The sequence below is a fragment of the Macrobrachium rosenbergii genome, chromosome 4 (genome assembly GCF_040412425.1).
Source record: "Macrobrachium rosenbergii isolate ZJJX-2024 chromosome 4, ASM4041242v1, whole genome shotgun sequence".
Taxonomy (NCBI): Eukaryota; Metazoa; Arthropoda; class Malacostraca; order Decapoda; family Palaemonidae; genus Macrobrachium; species Macrobrachium rosenbergii.
The window spans coordinates 41,316,983-41,334,098 of record NC_089744.1 but is presented as its reverse complement, the minus strand read 5'-3'; the positions used below and the strand labels follow the sequence as shown (position 1 = coordinate 41,334,098).

The 17,116-nt window shown below is 35.1% G+C and overlaps 1 protein-coding gene across 9 annotated transcripts in view; it reads right to left on the bottom strand.

Moving 5' to 3' along the window:
* Balat (Beta-alanine transporter) overlaps positions 1-17,116 on the bottom strand; it is a 299,782-nt gene that overhangs the window by 180,546 nt on the left and 102,120 nt on the right. For 3 of the 9 annotated variants that reach the window (XM_067094822.1, XM_067094752.1, XM_067094812.1), the window contains exons 1-2: positions 16,957-17,051; positions 1,537-1,598 (exon numbers count right to left, since the gene is read on the bottom strand). The gene's annotated coding sequence lies outside the window, so the exon portion shown is untranslated. Of the gene's footprint in view, positions 1-1,536; positions 1,599-13,422; positions 13,503-16,956; positions 17,063-17,116 lie in introns of those variants that run through there. The other 6 variants (XM_067094756.1, XM_067094760.1, XM_067094766.1 and 3 more) reach the window with 3 other exon arrangements.

Sequence of the window (17,116 nt, the reverse complement as noted above, 5' to 3'; positions counted from 1 at the left end):
TATATTGTTATGTGGTCAGTCGGTGGATGAGTGTAATTATTAATTACTGCAATTTATGCAGCCTTGCTTTACTGAAGACCCACGTAATCCTATCGATTAAGGCTGGAAGTTACCCTAAAAGACAGACAATTAACTTAATTATTTATTTTAGGTTACCAGTTGGAACTAGGGTACTGAATATTTTATTTATTCTGGGACAAAATGAATTAAATAAAACCCACTGATTACCCACCCAGTCCAGCAAAGGAAAATGAATTGTTACAGTGAGGGAATCTACATGCCAATTAGTCCCCTTCGGACACAGTAAAATCTCTCTTACGTTAACTTCAATGACGCAACAGCTAATAGCCCTAGTATCGAGCTCATACGCAGTTTCTTAGATTATTAAAGGCTATTCCTCTTCGAAACAGGGGTATGATCAGGTTCCAAAGCTTGTGTCGTCTCCCTAATCCTTAATTACTGCAAGGGGGATACCTTATGCAATCTCACTACGCAATACTAATTATAATTCATATACTCGACTTCATACAGGAAATACGGTTCCACCATGATCTTTAGTCAGCGGCTAAGGAAGGGGGAAAATGGAAATGGAAGTACAGTGGGAGAAATACCAGCAGGTCTGCGAATACTTGTCATTTCCAGACATCTTTCACGTAGCCTGCTTGCACACTTGCAACTGACGCCCACGATCTGTGAAAAACACGTAACGTCGTTCCACTAAGTATTAAAAAGACGAAAGGACAAGGGCAGAGTGGGCAGGAGCACGAACGAGTGTGCTCTCTAAGACTGTCAGTTTCTCTCTGACTGACTGACCTCGGGTCGAGGACACGGGTCCTGGTTTTGTTGTTGTAAATAGCCATTCATTCTGAAAAATGACAAAAACATCCCCGATACATAGTACAGAGAGAAGTAATGCTTAAGGACACCCTCACTAAAGGTGGCCTGGTGAAAACCTCCCTGTTGGATAGGTTTCTAATACTAACTTATAAGCTGTTAGGAATGGTTAATTTTGAACACAACAACTAGCCCGCTTCCATCTCTACTTTCCACAGAGAAAGTTTTTCCCTGGCTTTGTCTTTCTATATTTCTACTAAAATACTGCAGAGAGGTCGAACAGCAGAACATTTATAAAAATATAAATATGTATACATAAAATTATATATAAAACAAATATAAATATATATGCATATAAATATACAGAAAATTATATATATAGATATATATATATATATATATATATATATATATATATATATATATATATATATATATATATATATAAGCAGTGGAGAAAGGTAGACATGACTTATAATCAGGCGTAATTCATTTGGAATCACCAACGTTTCTGAATAAAACTGTCTCATATTTAAGGTTAAAAAGTCAAAATAAATAGGTCTGCCGACTCAGACGAGAAAAACAAAACAGAATATTAAAAAAACAAAAGTAAAATAAAGCAGTACAAGAAGATAAAAGAAACACCTAACAGTGCAAAAAAAGACACTGAGCATCTAAAAAGGGCACTTATAGCCTACTCACGGCAGATAAAGAAGTGCAGCACAGGACTGGAGGCTTGATGTGGATCATGTGGGGAACACTGTCTGAAAAAAAAAACGAAAAAAAAGTTGGTTAAAAGTTGGTCGTTTGAGGCTCTACCCAATTTTCCAGAATCGTCACATTTCATTTCATGTTTACATCTGTCTGCATATTGTAATACATTGCAGAATTCGCAGTTCGACAGCTTAACGCCCCCCCCCCCCGCGTTCTATTGCCAACGCCATGATGAGAATCTATCTACAGTCAACTATTACTTATCTTGCACACGAATGACGTATGTCACCATGTCATATCTTGGCGAATTAAATTCATATATCACACCAGAAGTCACTAAAGGGTTCAATCCTTCTTTAAATTAAAATATGGAGCCGATATTCAAAGAGTTTCTTTGTTTAACGTTTTATTAATAGCCTTAATATGATGATTAATGAGTTATATAATTCATTATGAAAAGACAGTTTGAAGCAGCAGAAGACTGGCAAAAGTTGACAATTTGCGAACTGTAAGTACAGCAAATTTTGGAATAAAACAACTTAAAAAATTTAAGATGATTAAGAAAAAATTTGGACTGAAAGCAGTTATCAACAAAATATCTATGTAAATAAATTATTTATTCATAAAATGAGGCCGACCTTCAAGTCAGAGTACAGGGCATTTGTCATAGGGCCGATACTAAATTTTTTATTCATAGAATGAGGCCGACCTTCAAGTCAGAGTACAGGGCATTTGTTATAGGGCCGATACTAAATTTAGTTTAAGTCAAAAAAGAGCAATGGCCTTAGAAGTTAGGATTAAATAATTATCCTCCTAAAACTAAAACATCTAATTTGCTATTTTTGTATTCAGTGGTTCGTTTATCATTTTACGTAAAATATTAGGATATTCTAAAAAGCTGCCTGTATTTCCCCAGCTTCTGAAAATCACAAAGGTATTATAAATACCTTCGGTAAAATAGTGGTGGTATTCTAGAGGGCAATTATCTAGCATGTGCTCCTCAAGGGAACACATGACGCTATGAGCAAAAGTGGGGTGGTCTGAAGTTCCACCCACGAACATTTCACCCAGAAAATTCCACCAACGAAAATTTCGCCCATGTAAAATTCCACACAAGAAAATATAGAAATTATAGAAGCTAATAAGGAATATAGAAAACATACGATGTCAAACGTATATTTTATTCTTAAAATATAAATGCCTTTTAATTGTTTGAAATGAGCTTAAAACAAACGGATATAAAATGATGTAATACTTTTTAATATTTTATAATGCAAATTATGCGCTATACCTTTTAGATATTCCATAGCAGCCTACATGATGGCTGATAATTTTCAACAAGATTTTTCAGTCTTTCATTTGTAGACTTGTATTTTTTCTGTTCTGGGAGGCATCTACTCGTCTTAAACGAATTATTTTTGTTTGTGTACGGGCTTCCTCTTTTTGCAGCGCAGAACAAAGCGCCCACAAATTTGTATGCATACTTGTTAGAGAGGGTCTTAGAGCACTATTAAAAGCTTCAACACGTTTGTGCGTCCTCGGTTCGTAGTTTAGAGTACGTCCTTTTACATTATATATTTCTTGAAGGAAAAGAGGTTCTACTCTTCGTCAGCGTTCCCCTCTTCCTCGCTGAACACCAATGTAAGTTTGTTCAAAATATGAAATAAATTCTGTCGGTAAATCGTCGTTCAAAAGCATCTACAACATCTTGGTGGGTAAGAATGCCAAAGCACTGAAGCATTTCACTTTTATTGCAGAAGAAGAGTCAGTGTTGTACCGTACCTTTTGACCTAGTTCGCAAATTTTACGCCAGCAGGACTGACCAAAATGAAGCAAACATCCTGATATAGCAGCACTTTCAAACACCGCTGTGAAGGCATTGTGCAAAACTAGTTCGAAATCCATAATACATTGCACTGGTTGAATGTTTGGACACAAATCACGAATAGCTGAAAAAAGTCTTCGGTAGGTGACCTCTTGTTTATCAGGCAACAGAGCAAATATACGCGGGAAACACCTTTCTTTAACAACGTAGTAATTAAAGAGAATTTATTTTTACAGTTCTCGTGGGTGGAATCTTGGGAAAGTTGAGTCTAATCTAAATACCATTACGTAAAGAAGATGGTTGTTTAAAGTAATTAAACAGCAGCAGAATTGTTGACACTTAAATTATACAATTTTCGTGGTTGGAAATAATAACAAATAATACTAAGCAATTAATAAGTGGGTGAAACCTGTATTAAATATTATATTAAAATTATATTTTCTTGGATGGAACCTTCGTGGGTGGAATTTTACATGGGTGAAATTATTGTGGGTGGAAGATTCGTGGGTGGAATTTACATGGCACCAAAGTGGGACACAATGGAGGTCTCATTGCCATACCGTCCATTTGTTTTTAAGATTTCCCATTAAAAGCAAAACCCCTGTCCAGCACCGCCAATCGTAACCACTTTTTAAAATCAGATTTGGTAAGTTTATTAAAAATGATGCCAGAGGCAGTAAAAATCTTACCTACGATAACTGGTCTCCTCCACAGGTGCATTATTAAACAAACATTCCATATCCAAGGGGACCTAACAAGTCGAAACCCAACACAGAACTGCTTCCATATAACTGAGGGAATTATTAAGGTTACAGTCATCTGATGTTAGAGAAGCAACTTTTTAGAGGAACTAAGAACTTGGCTAGTTTATACTTGCGTTTAAAAAATGTGACATGAGCACCTTCCTAATGTTTTTTTTTGTTTTTGAAAACCATAGAAAAGAGTGTAAGATCTCTTTGTTATAGAGACTGGTACACGTCAAGGTTTTCATAATTATTTATTCATTCAACACCACAAACATATTCTTATTCATTTTAAGAATCTATTTGTGGTGTTCTGCTTTAAGTTTACTCGAAAAATCAAACTGCTAATTCTAAGAATTTCGCGCTGTCATTTAAGATATTTTCAGATTTTTCATTATATCTAATTTTAATTAAGATGACTGTAGCGAAGATCGTTTAATCTACAGGCAATGATTCCAGGGAGCTGGTAAACTATACGTTGATCTATAGCTGGGCGGACCAAAATCTGGACCAAACAAGTCAAAATTCTTCCCATTTTGAAGAGTAAATTGACAGATTACAGATTATTATTATTATTATTATTATTATTATTATTATTATTATTGTTATTGTTATTGTTATTATTATTATTATTATTATTATTATTGTTATTATTATTATTATTTCAGGTTGTGAAGTACCAGAACCTGAATCCAGACCACGAAGGATTCCAGACCACTGATTATTATTACTATTATTATTGTTATTATTATTATTATTATTATTATTATTATTATTATTATTATTATTATTATTATTATTATTACTCATAAGACAGGAAAGGAAATAGAACTAGCAAATACGTGTACTATTTGTTACTCAGTTTTATTCATCATATTTCCTTATGTGAGTGTATTTTCTGTCTGCCGTTTAACTGAATATATTTTGACTACTTAGCCTTGGAAACGTTTCAACAGTGGTCCAGAAACGTGGGTGATTTTAAATAGTTTATATGTGATCTGATCGTACGGCATGCTTGGGCTTCTCCCAACACTTTATGTCTGAATGTTTGATCCAGCTTTTGCCAACTGCCTGAGTCCTGATATATATATATATATATATATATATATATATATATATATATATATATATATATATATATATATATATATATATATATATATATATATATGAACAAGTTTCAGTAATGGAGCCTCGATGGCTCGGTTGGTAGAGCAGCAAACTCGGACTTCATAAGAAGTCTGTGTCGCGGGTTCAAATCCGCAGCTGGCCGGTCAGAGGGCAGACACTTTGCTATCCGTGCAGACACCCTGGGATTATGTATGTAATCAACAGATAGGTTTGCTGAAAGCAAATGGGTGTTATAGGCTAATACACACACAAACAAAGGCACTCCAACATCTTCTAAAAACATAACAGACGCCTTACATGTCTTGAACTGTCGGCCTAAACCGCTCACGTCTCCTCGCTGCCAGGGGAAAGGGAGCTGGGGATTTGGCACGACACATATACACATGTGCTACCGGGGTCTAAGCGATGTCAGGCAGGGCAGCCAATCGAGGCTACAGCCTACCCCAACGCCAAATCAAAGTCCTTCAAAAGAAGGCACCATGCTTACCCCATATGAAAAATGGGAAAAAGCACGTTAAACGAAGAAGATGAACAAGTTTCAGTAATAAGACGAAAGTACTCAGCATCTCCATTGTTTCACTTTCCATCATGGCTGAAACTTTGTTCGTATAATCATCACGTTTTTACCTCATCGTGATTTAAAATCAAACATATATACATATATATGTGTATATTCATACAATGCATGACCGTAATAAAGGGAACGTGAGCCAACAGCACTTAAATGACATTCCATATGTTACAGAAACATGAACACCACCACCACCATCACCCACAACTAAAGAAGTAAAAGAACTCTTTACCACGTGAGTGCTTCCGCCCCTACAAATGCCAAACAGTTCTGGTTACTTTGACTGTTACGGACGGGACGAGAGGGTAACCCTACACCGGGGTCACGGGTTCGTGGTGATACAATCCTGAAATTTAACTCAGTGCCTCATAAATTGTTTTCCTAATATCGAAACACAACCTGATTTTACCATTACATTCTGGGGGAAGAGGCTTTTGACCAGGAATTAAAAACGCCTTTGGACAATAGCGCAATTTTGTTAACAGTTTTTTTTTCAATACTTGGCACTCGTTATGTAACCAGTGGTTATAGACGTAGAAACACTGCGAATGTTCTGCTATCAGAGTTTATGACTAAGCTTTGGTAAGGGTTTACACTGCCCTTCCTCAGCTTTCTCTCTCTCTCTCTCTCTCTCTCTCTCTCTCTCTATGTATATGCATATATCCAATGCAGCACGAAGGGACGCATGCTTGAGAATATGATAAAATCCACGTCAGAAGGCGAGTGAAAACCGGGACTTTGAAAAAGTACTTTCGTAGTTTATTCTACATTTTTAAGTTCATTCTTCTGACATTTTATGTATGTATGTTCAATCTTCTGACGTTGATTTTATAATATATATATATATATATATATATATATATATATATATATATCTATATATATATATATATATATATATATATATATATATATATATATATATATATATATATATATATATATATAGAGAGAGAGAGAGAGAGAGAGAGAGAGAGAGAGAGAGAGAGAGAGAAAGCAGTATTCTTAAATCATAAAATCACATGAATCTAATTTGACGGATATATGCGCAGTTTCACTGTAATAGCTTACAAACAACGACTGTAACGATTCACCAGTGTCTTCATGAAATCTTTTCGTTAAGTTAAATTACAATTAAATTACAATGTTATGTTATCAAGGCTTCTGTATTTCCATAATTTTTCCTCTTAAAATTGTATAAATTTCCAGTTGCAGTGGTAAAACAGAATGTCGAATTTCTAATTGCGTAGAATTGTTTTTTTTTTTTAAATGATAGAATAGTTTTCATGGTCATGATGGAGTAGTAGTCTTGCTATTATTCTTAACGTGATTTATAAACTGTCGAGTTCAAAATGACATCTTCGCAAGAGACTTTGAAAGACGCTGATGATGTGGAATATTTGGGGGCATCTGACAAGTATAAGCCTGGTGTATTTACGGTCAGGGTTTACGCTGTATACGCAAATCTGATCAAGAGCTTTATGGGACTGAGATTTGTAACTTGGAGTCAGACAAACGGATTCACCCTAAGGGTCAAATTCCCTTACAAGTCCAACGTTGGAAGAACAGGCGTTGGGTCAAGGCCAGCTTAATCTACAACAACAACAACAAGTCTATGCCCGGTTGCCACGATGGTCGCTCTTTTTGAAACCAGACAATAAATAAACTATAAACTTCTACACCGTCTTCCTATTCTATCATCGTCAAACAGTTCTTCCATGAGTAGAATTTCAGTTACTTCGCGATTTTTTTTTTTTTACCTACTAAATATTAACAGGTGGTTCACTTTGTTCATTACAATTTTGCATCTTTCTTTTTATTAATGCTCTTGAACTCGATTTTACTTCCAACGTCTTGTGCTTTTGTGTTTTTGTTTTTTACGAGATGACATTATTCTATGGAAGATAGTGAGTATCAAGGTACAAAGTTCCTTCGGACCTTGGTGAGTATACAGTAGCCCCGTTTCCTATCCAGCCGTGGTCAGTCTTTAATCCTAATCCAAAAGGTACATTTTCAGGTTATAACCAGAATCCAACATCAGCATATTCTAGAACACTGACGAGCCATTTGATTTACAAATGATTTTGTCTCTTATTTACGTTATATGTATATGTACTGGATATGCGTGTTTAACTCCTATCACGGGAATTAAAACGTGATATAAAGTATGAACAGAGTACACGGCCGCAAAGCAAGTAAAATATAATGTCCCAAAGCAAAGGCCAGAGAAACACGTTATTTCCCTTCCCTCGTGGTCATACTCTCTCCCTCTTTCTCTCTCTCTCTCTCTCATAATATATTATATATATATATATATATATATATATATATATATATATATATATATATATATATAGGACAAGGCCAAATAAAAGTGAAAACTGAGTAGGTATTACTTTCGTTTCTTTATTCACTCCCTTTATTTTATCAGTAAATTATTTAGTTTATATTAGCTGCAATAATGTTTCACGATTGTACGTGTGTATGTACAAACATTCATATTTTAAAGGACAGCATGTTCGGGAATTCCTTGTTATTTCAACCCCGGTGTTAATATATGGGAAGATATTATTACCTCATCGTTTTCATGACAGGTTCTGGGTAAATATTGCACTGATATAGGTATTAATAACTAAATAAACCTAAGCATCTCAATGTATTCACATGCCTTCAATGGAAATCTTATTTGATTAGTTATATAGCAATATGTCCTAGGATGAATAAACGATGTACCCGGTCGATGCAACACCAGGCAACTATTACCCACCAAACAAAGAGAGAAAAACAAAATAATAACATAATGAATGGAAACGAAGCATACGCAACATCTCCGCTTTTCTGCACTACATTTTAACTTTTTAAGAATTTCATCACTCATCGATTTCATCACTCGCGTGTGCTTTAGGCCTAATAAGAGAGAGAGAGAGAGAGAGAGAGAGAGAGAGAGAGAGAGAGAGAGAGAGAGAGGAGGAATTAGGGTATGACGACTACTCTCAATAAAGATATAGTGACAGTGAAATTGCATTAAGATTCATTTAAATTACTGTTCATTTAATTTGTTAGCTTGAAAGTTGGAAAAAGTTTGTAACCCTCTGTTCTGGAACCATGAAAACAGTCATACTCATCAAAAGATTCTTGAAGACCCAGGCTTCCATAGCCTGGGCCAGGAACCTTCATCTCTCAGACATGCCCAACGGCCATGCCAAGAGGGCTAGAGCTAAATAATGACCCCAGCCATGACTCACACCAAACCTACGTCTGGCAGAGAAATGCCACTTGGGTTGTCTGTCGCTGGTAAACAAGGGATTATTGGGGGTAAACAAGGGCTACAACTTGGTAAACTTTGATGCTTGTGGATGTGGGATCTAAACCATACGTTCATAAAAAGATCTTAATTCATATCCTTCCTTTAGGATACTGGGCTCAAGGTGAAAGTATTCAAAATAATGAGGAAAGCCGGAAGAATGCCATTTATATATATAATTTATATATATATATATATATATATATATATATATATATATATATATATATATATATATATATATATATATATATATATATACCCCAAAGAAATCAAAAGAAAAGAAGGCATAGGGAAAAAGCACGTTAAAAGAAGAAGAAGAAGAAGATAGACAGATGATAGATGTGTGTGTGTGTGTGTGTTTGCGTACAATGAGAGAAAACGAGACCACTGTATAATAAGTTATTTCCACGAAATAAGAACGGTTTTAGGATGAAATAATACCCTTTTCTTCTGTTTAACTCTTGGAATATAGATAAAAATACACCGGAAATCCCAAGATCTACATAAATACGACAAAGGTCTCATTTCATCCTCATCTCTGAAGAACGTGATTGTTCTTCCTATTCTTCAAGAACTATAACGCGCTCTTAGAAACAGGTCTGCCTTGTGTACGATGTTATGCACGTAATCAAAAAACAATATCTGCGATATAAGACCGAATGCGGAAATGCTCAGCATCACAAGAAGCCGAAAGCACGAGGCACGTGACCTTGCGTGAGACTACTGAGTATACTATAGACACTGTATTTGTTTATTTATTTGTTGTAGTATCAACTTGAAGAATAAATTAATGTACAGATTGTACAGAGTTCTTTACCTCTCAAAATTTCAAAACCTAATATCGGTATTGTTTATGTGTAATAAAGAGTAAACAAATTTATTGATACCGTTGTTAAAGATAACATTCGTCTAGACATCCTGCCGTTCCCACTGGTTGACTGGCTCATGTCCGCTGGCGTTAGGTAGCCATAGAAACAACCGGGACACCCTTCACCAACCATGGGTTCTCTCTCTCTCTCATAAAGACACAAACGGAGAAATGTAATGCAGTCAAATATAAATAATATAAGTCCCCTAGAATAGTGTATATTCATCACAAACATTCAAAGACAGCACAAACTATGACATTAGATTTGGGTAATGATTATAAGTCTCGCTTGATAGTCTCATTTTTATATTAAATTTTTTTATTTGCTTTGTTTTTCTTCGTCATTTCTGCACTGGGCTGCTTTCCTTTGACTTGTAGTATTCTCTCTATCTAATATGATTAGCAGTTTCTATTGTAATGCATGTGTGATATATATATATATATATATATATATATATATATATATATATATATATATATATATATACAGTATATATAATATATATATATATATATATATATATATATATATATATATATATATATATATATTATACGTTATATATGTATGTATAATTCCCTTCGGTTTTATTTCCGAACGAGGTGGAGAGAATTAGATATCAAATGACATTTGTAGCTAAATATCTGTGTATGAAAAATGTCACGGTGATGCGATAAAAATTCACATACATACATTTATATATATATATATATATATATATATATATATATATATATATATATATATATATATATATATATATATATATATATATATACATGAGTGTGTTTCTGTGCGTGCGTGTGTATGGCAAAAAGTACTCTTCGCTTCAAGTTACTTATTGCTATAAATAGTTCCCATACATAGCCTATATAACGAATCATACCATAGTTTAAGCCTCGTAAACTACCGAGTGTTTTTCTTTTCAATTTATACTCAAGACAAAGTAGCTCTCTATAGTAAGGCTACTTACTTTTGAATGAAAAACCACAACTACTAATTCTCACCATATGATCAATCAGTCAGAAAGTGACCAATTCAAGTTAATATTTTCGTCAACATTCGCCACATTTTCACAAACAAAGGTGTGTGTGTGTGTGTGTTTGTTTGCGTCATCCGGCAGTTTTACAAGCATGGTCTTGTTTCCCCCCATGATCCCTCCCAGAAGAGGCCACTGCTGCATCAAATTTACAAGCTCAGACTTGTTATACCGTTCTATCACAAGACCGCCATATTTTTCTTTTTCTTTTTTTCTTTTAACAGTCACAGTCCACCCACCCACTTTGCTATGTTCTGTCTCAAAAATGGATTTTGCACTCGGTCTCTACCAGTAAAGACTTCCATGTTTAGGAAAATTATTATTATTATTATTATTGGAATAAGTGATTTAGGTATAAAGCCAAGCACTGGGACCCATAGGAGAGGTGGATAGAGCTCTCGGCTAACACGCCGTTGGCCCAGCGTTCGACTCTCCGACCGGCCAATGAAGAATTAGAGGAATTGATTTCTGGTGATAGAAATTCATTTCTCGTCATAATGTGGTTCGGATTCCACAATAAGCTGTAGGTCCCGTTACTAGGCAACCAGTTGGTTCTTAGCCACGGAAAATAAATCTAATCCTCAGGGCCAGCCCTAGGAGAGCTGTCAATCAGCTCAGTGATCTGGTTAAACTAAGATATAATTAACATTCAGCGCTATGATGAGAATGAATGAAAATGGAAATGATATAAATAATGATTTTATAATAGACATTCTAAAGGTCAATGTTATAAAAGGTAAAATCGAAGAGATTTAGTTTCTAATGGAACTAAAGCCGCCATAGATAAGATAAAAAGACATATCTATATAAAAATTATGTTACTTTCATAAAAACAACAGGCTTTTCAAAAACTCAAAACAGGGCCAACATCAATGTTGTCTCCTAAAATTTCAGTCAAGGTTTTATCATCTAGATGGTACATCCGTCTCTCATTAGCATACCTGGTGCAGTGAACCAAAATGTAGTTCCTCGTTGGACAAATCAGTAGAGTTCTAGGCTAGCACTCTGCTAGGCCCGAGTTCGAGTCTCCAGCCGGCCAATGAAGAATTAGAGGAATTTATTTCTGGCGACAGAAATTCATTTCCCGGTATAATGTGGTTCGGATTCCACAATAAACTGTAGGTCCCGTTGCTAGGTAACCAATTGGTTCTTAGCCACGTAAAATAAGTCTAATCCTTTGGGCCAGCCCTAGGAGAGCTGTTAATCAAAGGGAACAATTGGAGCATTACTGTCATCAAGCAGAAAACTTGTGTCAGCCGTCAATGACCAATAACTTGTTAGTCCTGGAAAGTCTTGCAAAATCCTTTTGAGGTCTCATTTTTGAATAATTATCTCCGCTATCTAAGTGGGGCAGATCCTTCTTCATCCTGTTTAAATGAGGTCCCTGAGCCCTCTGTATTAATAACTGTTAAAGCTTGCATATATATTATATATATATCCTGTTTAAATATATATATTATATATATATATATATATATATATATATATATATATATATATATATATATATAAATAAAGTTCATCAAATCTGAGAATCAGTTAATTCAATTGAAGATATACCAGAAATTATTAATACCATTACAGCCAAACTAAAAGTTCATTTATAGACTGTTGTCTCTCATTACAAGTTACCTGCAGTTCGTGCCATTCTGCTTTTCGCTCGCGCGTGATCTAACAAATAGATTACTTCTAATGTGGTTTGAAGAAGGTAAGATTACAGGTAAATCACCTCATGACTAATTAATTAACAATTACCTGGCGCTACTACTGACGGGGTCACTGATGATGATGTCTCTTGAATTGCTGGGTAAATGGATCTGTATGAGTGCGTTATATATGTTACTTTGGTAAATATTATTTTGGTAACAGCAAAAACCGTGTCTTTTATATTATTTTACGTCAGTTTTGTAAATCCAATCTGACTGGCCTAACAAAAATCTTCTTTAATAAGCATATATTCATGCATATATACATACCAAACTCACTATATATATATATATATATATATATATATATATATATATATATATATATATATATATATATATATATATATATATATATATATATATATATATATATATATATATATATATATACCTGTATGTTTCTAGTCATGCATGCATGCATATTTATTTTACTGAACCTTGCATAGCTTTATTAAATTTCCAATTTGTGTATATACCTCCGAAGAAAAAGAGAACTTTTCTATCCGAAATATAGCCTACATTCTATTTATTTCAAACGTCACGTGCCAATGAAGCCCGATTGACACGAGAGAGTCCTCCCCTACAACACCCCTTCAAGGATGCATCAGATTGTCCTGCGTGCCATCCTAGTGCATTTGTTCTGACCCACAGAGGAGTCTGAGGACATAATGGACACCGACCTTTGAACTAACACTACCGGTTATGAATTCTGGATACTACTGGGTAGTTCTTGCGCTTCAATTCTTCATTGTCCATTCACCTTCGAATGAAAAAAAAAAAAAAAATTATTCAGAATTTATTCTGCACCAATTTTTGTTTGGAATTCGACAGGATGAAATTTCGATTTGACCTTATCAGTAACAAGAAGCACTGGTGGGGGGATCTTTGATTTCCTTGACATTTCAGCGTCAACTTAAGGAAACAGTCTGACATTCATGAAGAGCTAAAACTTAGAATCCTTTGAGATCTCGTCAAAAGTTATATTATAGAAGTATTAAAACCTAAGCACATGGTTGCGCAAGGCTCATGGCTGAAATTTTTCTTTGTGGCTATTTGAGATCTTAACCGTTATTTATATATCATGCGATACTACAGCCTCTTATGTGAAAAAAATTAAAAGATTTACCACGGTAATCAAAATTATTATTTTATTTTACCTTATCAAATGCACAGGCTGTGATGAACAGCATAAAGGAAATTGTCACGATATCAGAGACAACTTGTTAATAAAGTCGCCTAATCATCATCACCATTCAATTTACAGCGCAGAAAAAATGTGCAAAATATGAACATGTGAGCCAAACTTCATAGAATTGTTTTAAAACTAAACACCGCTCACGTTATACCTAGCGCAGCTCAGCTGTGGTGATAAGTATAGGCTGGTCATGCAATCTAAACGAACACTTAGAGGGCAACGAACCTGAGCAATAACCAAATAGGTATTTGCTTTTAAAAGAAAACCACAGCCAGGTCAGCTAAAATCATTAGTCTTTTCCGTTGAAGAATAATGAGAGAGAGAGAGAGAGATTTCTTACATACGTGCTTTAATTGTACATGCTCGGCATGTTTATCTCGTCGTGATAAGTATCATCGATCTATATACGCGAGTGTGTAATTCGTCATACAGGTTTTCTTTTCTAATAACGCAAACCAAATCGTGTATGTATGTATGTATGTGTATGTATGCATATGTATATGCATATATATATGTATGTATGTATGTATGTATGTATATATACATACACACATATATATAATATATATCATACATATGTACACAGACGATTGGGTTTGAGTTATTAAAAAAGAAAACATGTATGACGAATTACACACTCGCGTACATACCGGGTGTTTAGAAATTAGAGGCCCCCCCCTCCACAGAACAAATAGAAAGTTATGAAGTTTTCTCCTATAGCCTATCTCCAAGTGCATTACTTTAAGTTTCTATTAAGCTATTTTTCATTTTACATTTCTTGTTATCTCACCCATAACTTGATAAACTTAGGTTGATTTTTCAAGTGTTAAGCAAGTTTTAAGGGATCACTGTTACCTTTAGAGTGCTCAGTCGTAATATTATTGTTATGAGGTTTCAGGTATCTGGCTGAAGTGAGGTAAATTTTTGGTTTTAATATTTGTGTAATAACCAGGTACTTGATCACTTCGTTACAAAATATTTGGTGCCAATCGCCGGGAGAACAAAACAGAATATCACTCTGATTTATGGTTTATACTGGTGTTGTTAGGGATATATTTTGGTAGGAGAGTGACCATTTAGTTGTTTTGAAGTGTATTGTAAACTATTTAATTGAATAAATTAGAGAAAATGGCTCTGTTTGAAGTTCATGTAAAGAGTGAAGCAAACAACATCTGCAGAACATAAGGCATTATAATCAGACGTCGGCAGTTGCCAAACGCTGTTCGGAAAATGATCACAGAATAGACAGGGAAAATATGAGTTTTCTGTACAGGAACACCAACAAAACATCTAGACTGGTTGTAGAGAACGCCTTCATAACTTGCGCCAACAACACGATGGCAGGGAACACCGGAAACGGCTTTCAAGACAGCATATCTAGAAAAATCGTATACTCCATAGTAGCAAGGAAATGAAGGAAGAATGCAAGAGAACGCACGGAAAACGGACACCTAGAAGAAGGGAGCAGCGAAAGACCAAGATCACGAGGGGGTGGGGGTCACACAGGAGGAGCTAGGCCATTATAGGATTAAAAGTACCCAGCACACAGATATAAATACAGCTGGACTACGCGTCTGCTCATTGTACGGATACTTGATAATGTGGACTGTTTGTCCAAGAAAACTTGTAACTTTTTTGAATAAAACTCCATTAGATACCATCCAGTTTGAATGAGGCCCTTTTAGTAATACATATATATATAAAATATATATATATAAATGTATTTGAGGTTTGCATCAAAATCTCTCAATGTTAGGAACCAACGTGCTCTCTTGGGCGACAAATTTGGCTTATTAAAAGCTCTAACAACGGTTGATGATCTGTAAAAATCTCAACTTTATTTCCCAACAACAACATCTTAAAATGAACAAGGCTAGAGACGACTGCGAAAGCCTCCTTGTCCACAACTGACTTCAGCCTTTCGTTACTACCACGCGTTTTGAACTTTCTGCTATAAAAGCAATTGGGTGTAATTTCCCCTCAAATTTCTGCACCAAACAAGCACCTATACCTTCCTGACTCGCGTCAGTCACTAAGGTGAACAGTTGATAAAATCTGAAACTTCAAAACTGGTGGGTTCACCAAAGCGTTCTTAAGCTTCTCAAAAGCTAATTGTTGACTATCACCCCAAACAAACTTAACGTCTTCTCGTAACAAATCTGTCAAAGGAGACGCTTTTGTAGAAAAATTCCGCACAAAACGGCGAAAGAAACCCGACATACCTAGGAACGAACGAATCTGTTTCCTGGTTTTGGGAACTGGAAAATTCACAATGGCTTTAACTTTCTCATCATTCACTCTAACTCCTCTTTAGAGATAACATGTCCTAAATAGACAATTTTTCTCTTCAGAAACTCACATTTGGCCAATTTGACCTTTAACCCAGCGAACCGAATCGCAAACCTTTTAACTGCCCTAACTACCTTATACGCTACCTTTTACGCTGCCACAAAAACTGTAACGGCCCTTTCTGAGCCTTACTTGATTTAAGTCTCTGTTTTATGAACAGAGGTTTGATCTCATCCTGAGACATTGTGTGATAGCAGTAACGTGAGCCGGCATCATAAGTTATATCTTTCCTAACTAAAATCTAAGGACTACTGGAATGAGATACTAAGTACAAAACTAAAACCCTTTATTGACAAAATCAACGAAAATAACTTCAAAAATTACGAAGAATGAAATCAATGTTTCATAACTATCAGAAAATCTTCTAAGGAAATAATGCTCCAAAATCATAAACCCCAATTACAGAAAATAACTCATCTGTCAAAACATGAACACGTAATCAATTAAAACAGGTCATCTCAAATGTCATACCACTCTCATCCTCTAGGAGTGAGGGAAGAAAAATGAATAGGAATGGGTGGAACAGAAATACCTGTGAAAGAAGAAACGTCACATTAAAAATCATACAATGTAAAAATTGCAGAAACACACATTTCACTGACACAGGAGATACCGTGTGTTCACAGTTCTGAAAAACAAAGTCTAAAAACGTATAAGAATTCTTACTCACTTCACAAGTCCTCTGGGACAGTCTCCATGTGAAAAATCACTCACATCTTCAGACACACATGAATCGGATCTCAAAAATTCGAACAACAGTTCCTCCCATTATAATCATTATCTAACGCACGAACGAACGTACTTTTGTATGACATCATTCGAGGTCAAAG